This window comes from Tachypleus tridentatus, chromosome 8 (genome assembly GCF_004210375.1).
Source record: "Tachypleus tridentatus isolate NWPU-2018 chromosome 8, ASM421037v1, whole genome shotgun sequence".
Lineage (NCBI taxonomy): Eukaryota > Metazoa > Arthropoda > Merostomata > Xiphosura > Limulidae > Tachypleus > Tachypleus tridentatus.
In genome coordinates, this window is record NC_134832.1 from 108,276,066 (window position 1) to 108,287,240 (window position 11,175).

Here is an 11,175-nt window from a genome sequence, read left to right on the forward strand (position 1 = left end):
TCTTTACAAATCGCCCAAAGATTTTCAATAGGATTTAAGTCTGGAGAGTTTCCAGGCCAGTCCAGGACCTTTATTCGAGTTGTAGTCATAAAATTCTTCACAAGTTTCGATGTGTGGTACGGAGCCATATCTTGCTGAAAAATGCCAGATCCATCTGGAAATCTTTTTTTCAGTTCTGGAATGACTCTTCTCTGCAAAACTTCGATGTACTGTGGTCCTCGCATCATACCTTTTACGATATATAAGCCTCCTAAAAGTAGCTGAAAAAGCCCCAAAACATCTTCTTCAAGGGATGTTTTACGAACTGACTGATGTGAGATTCTCGAAGTTTCTCACCTGAAGATCTGCGAACATGCAGACTTCTTTTACCCTGTACGAAGAAATGAGTCTCGTCACTTAATAACACCTTCCTCCATTGTTCTTGCGTCCAGTTCTTGTATTTCAAACCCCATTGATACTGTTTTTTCTTAAATGAGTTGGTAAGAAGTTGTTTTTTGACTGGTCTCCTTGCCCTTCTAACGCAATTTCGAATGGCGTAATATTCCTCAAAATTTCGTCATATATCCCAAAAATAGATCGACCGTACTGCAAAACACAGCTAATGACGCCGTCTGTGTGTAAAAATGACTATTAAAGGAAATCAGCTGGTCCAGCGAGCCTACACCGGCCGCCATGCTGAAAATATTGTAAAATGACCATTTGTTTCAATTAATTTGCACAAGGGTGTATGTGATGTATAATTTATTGTATGACGAGTGACAAGTATATAGAATCTCTGGAGTTATATAAAACTGTTGAGGGCCCGGCATGGCTAGGTGGTTAAGGCACTCGACTCGTAATCCGAGGGTCGTGGGTTCAAATCCCTCTCACATCAAACATGCTCTTTCAGCTGTGGGGGCATTATAAAGTTACAATCAATCCCACTATTCGCTAGTAAAAATGTAGTCCAAGAGTTGGCGTGGGTGGTGATGACTACCTGTCTTCCCTTTAGTCTTACACTGCTAAATTGGGGATGGCTAGCGCAGATAGCCCTCGTGTAGCTTTCGCGAAATTCAAAACCAACAAATAAAGTTGTTGAAAGGAATTAACTGAAGAGACGCGAGATATATTGTGATTAGAAGCTAAACATATCATATAAAAAGGTTTCTCTTTAAAACAAAAAAGAAAAACTAAGCAAAATTATATGTTCTATTATATGACAAAGAGACTGCATGCTTCTAAATGCTTTCCCTTTGTCTTTTGCATAGCTCTCCTTTTGCTTGTATTAAGAGAATAAAGTGGAACAACGATAGTTTGCGGAATTATAACGCAAGAAACTGGGTTTTGATACCAGTGGTGGGGACAGCGGAGATAACCAATTATGTAGCTTGGCCTTAATTACAAACATACAAATAAGAATAACCTATTTAAACGACGCCATCTCTTTTGCCTTAAAACACTAATGTTGTGTATTTGTTTTCAATGTACGATGAACGTCGTATTGTATTGAATTTAATGGATATTTTCTTATGTAAATTGTTCGCGTATGGAAGTACAGTATTTACAGAGGATGTTTAAAGATATTTAGCGTGAAGATGTTAATTTCGACGTTCGTGTGTTTCAAGCATTTTGGTTTGTAAGAAGTACGTAGTCTTTTCGGTTGGGTAAGTTTGCATATGTGTTAGATATATATTATTTAATTTATATTAAAATATACTGAAATACTGCCTTGGCAATGAGCCTGTGAAACTTGCACAAATGTTGATATTAATAATACACGGAATAGGCCACGTCTAGGACTGATAGTGATACTTATGCGAGTGTATCACTCGTCAGTCCTAATCCTATTACAACAACTAGTACTAGAATTACCCACTTTAGTCGCTACCACGTAGTAGACCAAATCTGAAACCGTGATTTGCAAAATTTGTTTCATTGTTTGTAATTTGGTACATTTATGTTATATATATATATATACTAAGGATATTGATTAGGCCTACAGTATTTGCATTTTTTTGTCATTAAGAATATAATGTAAAGTACAATCTGTATCCAATATTTCATACAAAAACTGTATTTTTCTATAAACTTTAACTTCTTTCTATTCTTCAAACTTAAGAGTAGTTCAACTGCAACTTGTATTCCATATTTCTTAAACTGACAATAAAGTTACATTTGTCTTAATCAGTTAAAAAGAGAAATAAAATATATTCTCTCACTGTAGCAACATATTACAAAGAATTGTGCAACTTATTGTTATTCAAAAATGCACATTCATAGAGTTACAAATGCTATAGCTATAGTGTTTGGAATTTGGTTAATTAAACTAGAAAAATGCTGTAACATTTACATGTTAACCCTTACCATGCCAATTCTCTTCTTTTAGTCATCACTTTAAATTTTTCATCATACATTTGAATTTAGCTCAGTTTCAAGGAAACGTGTTGATACGTTTTCTCAGTATGTAATAAGAATTATTGGCTAAATTGGGCAGATTAAAAAGTGGTTTTATCTTGTAGAATATTCTGTCTAGTTCCATTGTTATTATGCATATGTGTGAAAGTGCATTTCACTCACTAAAACAAAAATAAAACTACAGTACTCAGTGAAGGTAGTAAGATTTATTTAGAAGAAAATAATAAATGCGAGTCAATTCATTTCTCAACATTTATTCGTTAGTTCTGTTTATCACATTTTACTTGAATGTTTATATATCTTGCTGCATTACTTGCTTCAGTGTATTTTCTTTTGTAATAAGGATTCTGATTAAAGTCATATCTGTCAGTCATACTGTGGTGTGACTGTGCTTTGTATTCATTTTGAGGAAACTTGTATACTAGATAGGTGAAGTAAAGAAAAAGTGTCATTGGCCAATATTCAGTTCTCCAAAACTAATTTAACCCAGCAATACAAGTTCTACAAAATGTAGATTGAACTGGACCTTCCTTTAACTTAGCCTTCAAAATTAAAGAATTTTCAGAAACTAAGTTTATTTGTTTATGTAGCTGAGAGTTGGATTAAAGCTATATTACAACAATTTAGCAATAGCCATCTAACCTTATATTAATATTAAAAATAAACTTCATGCCTCAACTTTATTGGCATTACTAATTTCATTGAGTTATACTGCATCAAATAACTGGTAGCAGAAGCATAGTTTGAGGCAGCAAGATGATACCAGATACACATTAACTTTGAATGCTGCATACGTATTACATGAATTTTATTCATAAGTTAAATGAACTATTAATCATTACATGGTCAGTTTAACAGTTATTTTAGTTATACAAAACATGCAAAAAACATCACAAACCTATATGTTGAGTGATGCTTATTTATGTATAAGTGTTAGAATTGCACACAAGGCCCTTCACAACCATTACTATTCAGTCATTTTTGAGAAAAGAAAAATTAAACACACAGTTTATTATTCAGGAAATTTGAAACTCTCTGTTTAGACTCTTGTAAAATGCTGGCCTCTACCTCTTCTGATGGCAACTTACTCCATAACTCAGTCACTCTTATTATAAAAGAGCCTAGACTAGACCATTTTCAACTCTTATTAAACTTGTGTTCTTTTACCTTGTTATCTACCAAATGTCAACAGATCAGAAGCCTTTATCCTATAAATCTTAGATAATCTGATAAACTTCAGTACAATCACCTATTCCTGTAAGATTGTAGGTAACCCTTCTATCCCCTGAATGAATTTATTGTAATATTACCCTCTGAATTCTTTCAACTAAGTCAGTAGCCTTTTATTAGATGAGAAGACCAAAACTCAGTACTTTATTTTAAGAGCAGTTAACTAGTGATTTGTTTATAAATAATTATAATTTTTTTCACTTTTAGTCAGTATTTATGTAAATACATGCTAAAATTCTATTAGCTTTACTACTAGCACTACTTTAATAGTTTATCCACAGGTATGTCAAAATCCCATTTGTAATAATTCTGTTATTTTAATTGTGATAACTCACATGCATTATCTTGTATCAACTATTATTAAAGAGTTTTTTTTTATTTGGGCAGCTAATAAATTGATTATTCATTCTGTAATGCTTCAGTATTCTCAATATCGCTGTATATGTATATATGTAGACCTTCATGACTGTTAATATTCACCCAGAAAACGTATTTATTACGCCTCTTTCAGTATTGGTTATGTAAATAGGAAAGTGCAAAGGCTCATGTATTGATCCTTGAATCGACTAGGCTCCATTGATAATAAACTTCTACTTTGACATCCAAAAATCTTGCAGTCCAGTTAACCCTTTCACTGTGTAATTAGATTTCGTGATTAGTCCCCAACGAATGTTATTCCAACACCAAAAAATACCATAAGTTAGATTAGCAATATATTTTACTGATGGTTACATCATAAAATATAAGAGACACATACATTGCATATTGTGACATTATGCTGTCAGTAATGTACGTAACTTATGGTAAGTAAGCGATGGCACCATATTAGAAATGTTTTTACCAGTGGTTTACCCTTGACATTGTACAGAGTTATTAGTGATGATGACACTGCCAACCTCAGCAGAGTTTCTAAATTTTTGAGGGCCATTGGCCTTTTTTAATTCTAATTAAGGTTTTAATTTAGAAATTGGGCTTTGTTTTGTTTTAACATTTTAATAATTTTACTTTTTCATTTTTTTACTGGTTGTTTGGTGTGGATAGTCTAGTTGCTGTGCACCAATAAACACCAAACAACGAATCAAACAAATTATGATAAAAACACAAAGAAAGTATGACAATCAATTGATATTCTGTGTGTGGGTGCCTTGTGTTGGCTGCCAGCTGGGCCCCAGCTGAGGGATTGTTTATATTTGTTGTATACTACTCATTTTCCCAGGTATTAGCCCACCTAGAATCTGGTGGTCTATTAAAGCTCATGGAAGGTTGTCATTTTCCTCTGTAGAGGATAAAAAAAAAAAATTTTTAAAACCTCCAAAGAAAAGTCGATCTTCTCTTCAGCAACGATCTTCTGTTAATTGTAGTCACTTTTCATTTTTCTACAATCCTTACCAGCGTGATTTTCTTAGCTAATTCTTTGTGTGGGACCTTATCAAAAGATTTCATTAATCTAAGTCTACCAGTAGGACAGCAGTAAGTTTAAAGATGTACCACACTAAAATCTGGGGTTTTATTCTCTATAATCAATGTAGCAGATAGTCTAGTGTGGGTTTGCTCTGAAATAATCCCACCCTTTTCTTGTACAGAGAATAAGTAGTGTTTGTGATACCACATTGTAATAAATTATTTTGTAAATTTTTTTTATCAGTTTAGAATTTTAACCACTACAGAAATATGGCCATATGGCCTTTCATTTTGGGGCAACTCATTTTATGCTTTGAAAAGTCTGTGTGACTTAAGCTACTTTCCAATCCTTAGGCATCTGCCCACTTTCTACTGATTTACCAAAATGAAACTATTATATCTTATCTTTGACCTCCTTTAAAACCTTGGGGAAAAACTTGCTGTTTATTTGTTTTTAGTTTCATGGTCACTATTTGCCACCAGTGGACTAATATTTACATGATTCGTGTCAATTCAGATATTTTACTGAAAAAGCTAAAGTGTTTATAGGTTTCCTTCCAAAAACAGAGAAGAAAACTACTCATTGCCTTGAACAAAAGCCTTGATATTAGTATTTTTTAAGAACTGAATTCACCTTCTAATGTTTTTTTGTTTATACATTATTGTTGTTATTTTTATGTCAATCATTTCTCATGGGCCATATTAGATTTTCTGGTTTTGTTTCTAACTAATTTCTAACTTTCATGTAGTTTAGCAGTTCACCTTATCACTAATTTTCTCCTTTATGTCTTTAATGATCTAATTATGTTAGATATTCCTTTATCTTTTTTTTAGAATATGACTGTCTTGGAATAAATTTATTTTTAAAAACTTCCAAATTTTTCTTGCATCACATTTTAATTCATTGCCCCAATTCACTAAAAACAAATCATGTCTCATGACCTGAAAATTTGCTTTCTAGAAATTAGGAATTAAAATTAAACCTAATTATGCAATGATTACTCTTCATTAGATGCTTCCTTACATCAACTCATTTAACCATACCCTCATTAGTGGTTGATAGCATGTCTAATGGGGTATCCTCCTAGCTGGCACTATAACCAAGTTCTATAGTAAACTATCCAAAATTGCTGCAACATATCTCTCCCTCACTCTTTGCCAAGCAATGTGTCCAAAACTAAATTATTATAATTATTGTATCTATATTCTTATTAGTAACATCATGATCCTCTTAAATATTTATCATTGACCTCTTCTGTCTGATCGTATGTCCAATAAAAGTTGTCAAGCAAAAACTTTCTACCAGTGAAGTTTGTGATTGTAACCCATGTAAATATAACCTGTAACTACCATTTTTAAAATTGTTTTCATTCTTAACAAGCTGCAGTTCAACCAGAAGAACCATCCCGCCCCTCTTTTAAAACATCTATCCCTATTAAATATCCTGGAACTTTAAAATATTTACTGTTTTCAGTATCTTCTCAATATAATTAAATGTTTCAGTAATTTTCATTTTATTTTAGTCTTCCATTTTAACTCGGGCTGCAATCTCCATAGCTTTATACAATTTGTAAGGTTAATTTGGATTATAACATCATACCTAGGGCATAGCAAAACATTTTATGCCAATGTCTCTTTGTACTTACATCATCCATTTATGTTGAGGTTAGTTAGATATGAATGAGTTGCCTCTTTGGCCTGATATTTTTTTCCTTAAAAACCCCTAAAGGTATTTTATTCCTGGGTTCAAAACTGTAAAGAAAGTGGATAATGTACCTGTATTTTGGAGAATAGGGATATAAATTATGACATATTTTTCAAGTACCTGAGACTATTATAATGTATTATAATTTGTCTCTAAGATTCCTAAGAACTTGCATAAAATTTCAGAATTATAGTAATGTTCTGGTGTTTTTGGCTGAGTGGATTATTTTGTTTTCTAAAGAAAGTACCCAAAGCTGGAAGTATTTTAAGAGTTCTGGGAAAAAAATGTTGTTAAAAATCAGAGGTAACATTACAGTAGACAGAATCAGATATATAATATTAATGATTACAAATAGATACAAAAGTTACCTAAAGATCCAAGTCTAGAAGGCTAATAGTGTAAGAGCTTTATGAAATGTTTTTAAAAAAAAATTCTAGTGGCAGTATAAAAGGTAAGTTTTTAAGCAATAAACTATCTGTGTCCATTATACTTAATTATTTAGAATTACTGTTTTACCAGTTTTGAATAAAAATAGTGTTTTTCTATTTTTGTCCTAAATATGCCAGTAATGACTAGAAATGCAAAGACTGTAGGTGTATTTAGGAACTGAAGAAATTTCATCAATACCTCTAATGCTCACTCTCAATAATTGATCAGTATTTACACATTTAAAAAACAAACTACTTGACACATTTCCAGTTATTTCCAGTTGGTTAAATTATATTTCTAGGTCCAAACAAACCTTTTCCTTATTATGATAAGATTACTGGACCTACTCGAGCTTAAGAGTCTAAAAGAAAAAAATGATTTTGATAGTGAGAATTATTAAAAAAAAATGTTGACTTACTGAACTTGAGGTGCAGTGTTTAGCTGAGTGAAGCTTAACTACTCTACTTTTGATAAATTCATTATTTAAACAAGCTTATCAGAGCTGTTGGAACAATGAATAGTAGGATATTTCTTCAGTTGTTTGACAGTAATTCTGCATCTGTAGCCACAACTATAATGTTTGTGGCACAGATTACAACTGATGTGATTTGCTACTTTAATAACAACTGATTGAGTGGACAAGGTAATGTTGTGTGGTGAATATTCTGTATCTGTCGGAGACTTACCGATGATGTTCTTCACACATTATAACCCATGTCTTTCAATAAAACATATTGGTTCAAGAAAGTAGTAATTAAATGAACATTATAGTATGACTTGTGTGAATCTTGGAAACATTTAATTCATCTTTATACCTTAGATTCCTTTTGGGAAAAAAAAAAATTGTTACTCATCATAGAATTAGAACTGAATTTAAATGACATTTACTGTTTCCTAAAACAACCTGACAGTGAAAATGAATTACATTGTCTCTCTTGTATATTTATTGTTAATGTTTTTGCTAATATCTTTTTACTTGATTGTTTCTACAACTGGCTTTACTTGTTGTTATTATTAGACTGGTCATGGTCCAAAAGTGAAACATTTCTTTGTACAAGTAAAGGCTATATTTGCTATCACCAGACTGCAGTAACTTTTGCTATGGTTTAATTTGTTCACAGTAGTTATTGAAGTAACACTCAGATTGACAAAAGATAGTGTAAAAAGCCTTTTATGACAGTCATATTGTAAGTACATTGTGTTCTAAGAGATTGGGTTGACTGCAATTTATATTTTTTCATCACTATTTTCAAGAAAATTTCCAGCATCTTATAGTATATTATGATATCCAATTTGAATTTGCAGGTGGCACTGCTTTTGAATTAAACTCTCCATTAACAACTAGTTTATGTTTCAAAACATTGATTACATTTTCTTAATGAGGTGCTTGTATACAGTACCAGGATAAAGGTGCATTGATGAGGGTGGAGATATGTGCAAATAAGATATTGCCAAGGGCATTTAAGTGTGGTATACAAGACCATTGTTCAGAAAGACAAAGACAATGTCAAAGAGTAGTTATATTGTCAACAGAGGTAAATATTATTGGAAAAACATTTTCAATATAAGAAAAGGTTAGCATACATAACTCAGTGTTGCAGATTGAAGGATGTTTAGTTAAGTAGCATGCAAGTGTATAGGTATTTGATATTTTGTCATTTTATGTCTTATTTTTGTTTATAGTTCTATTAATGGAGCCATCACACAGTGAAGAAATTTTGGAGAAGCAAGCTGCTCGTGCCTTCTTACGAGAACAGTTTCTGTGGACCCTCACTTCATTGGTTGGCCATGAAGTAAACTTTTCCTTGCATGAAAATACAAATGTGACTGCAGTTTTCAGAGCCTGTGATGTAGATATATTGCACTTTTGTGTATCAAATCTAACTACTGCATTAGGAGCACAGCCAGATGCAATTCTCAGATCTTCCGATGTTGTGTCTTTTACTGTAGATCTTTCATATCTAAATAAATCTTAATGCAACTTACTCAACTAAACCAACTAAAGCAATATAGTGCATAGGAAATTATACTTGTCTGTAATGACTTATAATGTTGAGTGTGTTGTGTCTCCTTAACTAATATGGGAGCAGAATTATTTAAAGAGAAGTAGGTAACATTGTCTCGAATGCTTCTAAACGTAGGAAGTTTTTTTGTATCACCACATAAATATTTCTGATGTTATTTGATGCATTGTATTAAGTTTGGTACTCAAACCTAGCCATTCAGAAATATTCAACGATAGCACAGTTTGGAAGACACCTTTATAAACTTGTTTATTAACTGGTCAACCTTAACATCTCAAGTAAATAAAACTGATTCTCAAACAGTCAACTGGTAGTAAATGAGTGAAACCAAACAAACACAGTTACAGTGATCTTATAAATGTACTTTGTAATGTGTTTCAATAACTTAAATCATGTTTTTTCACCCAGCCATCTATGTCACACTATATGACCCAGAGCCATAATGATGTTATAATGTTATTCAATTATATAATCAGCATTTCAGACTTTGTTGCAGGCAAATCAGTCATAGTTATAACAAAAATATCTTACTTATTTTATGATTGATCTAAATTTCTTTTTGTGTGTCTGTGTGTGTGAGGGGGAGTTTGTTTTTTTTAAGTAAGTCAAAGAAATCATCCATTGTTCAGTTATATTTTAATTATGTGGGTATGTAATCCTGCTTTTCAATCATGCTTTTCTATTCAGTTAACCACCTTTATTACAGATCTAGTGATATACATGGATACTGTTATTTATATCAAATACTTTTTTTTTTACAATAAATCAACCATTGCAATTGAAGCAAACCTTGTATAGTAATGTTTTCTTAAAGTTAATTCTATATATGGTTCTTGCACACAACTATATATGATGACTATTCCATGAAACAGTGATTTAACTTTGTAAACTTTGGCTTCTAGTTTTAATTCTGGGAGTTCGTACAATTACAAAATATATAATTTATTAGTTAACTAGTAATATGTAATATTGAGAAACAAGAAAACTTATGGTTAAAATGCATCACTTCATTATTTTGGTGTTTTTGTGGTTTTTCTTTGTAAATAATTCCAACACAAAGAAAAATTTGAAGAAATGTCTTTTGTCATAAGAAAGGTATCTATTGGGTTGAGGAATAATTCGTGAGCGAATGGAATGTCAAGTGGACAAAATCGAGCATTTTCGACACCATCTGCTTTTCGCATTTAATTTCTTGCAATTTCGTTTAAAACAATGCATACTATATACCTAGATATTACATGAAATAAAGTATCATAATAAATGTTTTGGGTGTAATGTGTTCATGCATTGAAGTATTGTATAGTCTTGCATGTAATGCTTGAATGAATTTAAAAACGCTCACGAATTATTCCTCAACCTAATATATCCTTAGGTGTTTTTTCAGGGTGCTTTATTGGATGAATATAGATACATAATTTTCAGAACTATATTAACTTTAAAAAAACATTTATATATTTTGACCTTGTATGGTTTATTTTCATAATACAAATTGAAGAGTTAAACTTTGACGTACTGAAAATAAAATAGAAATAGTTTACTTCTTGTGGTGTATTTTCTATGAGAGGCTAACTCTTACAGTCTCTTTCATCCACTGTAAAAATACAGTTTTGGATGCTTTGAGTGAAGAGATATACTTAAAACATTTTTGTAGCACAGAAATGTATTTACAACTTATAAAAATGCAGACAGCAAAGTTGTGCTTGAAATATTTTTTAGGGAAAAACAGCTGTTTTTGTGAAATGAAAACATCAATGTTAATTATGTAGTTCTGATTAATACTTAATATAAGCACACTTACTAAGTCAGATTTGTATTTATGAGCTGTGCTGCTGTGTGTTTGTATGTGTATAGGTATATGCCTATATACACACACATTTTATTTAAAATGAAAAGTTTCTAAATGAATGTATACCAGGATTATAAAGATCTTAAAGTGGGAAAAGAAAGAGCTTCTGAGATGAATATATGTTATAGCTCAGAAAAAATCCTCTT

The 11,175-nt window shown here is 31.6% G+C and overlaps 1 long non-coding RNA gene across 1 annotated transcript; it reads left to right on the plus strand.

The window, feature by feature from the left end:
* Nucleotides 1-1,129: 1,129 nt before the first annotated feature.
* On the plus strand, nt 1,130-10,720 carry LOC143223171 (uncharacterized). Its single transcript, XR_013012717.1, has 2 exons — nt 1,130-1,643; nt 8,843-10,720. It is a non-coding gene; the product is annotated as an uncharacterized LOC143223171 (long non-coding RNA).
* Nucleotides 10,721-11,175: the final 455 nt, after the last annotated feature.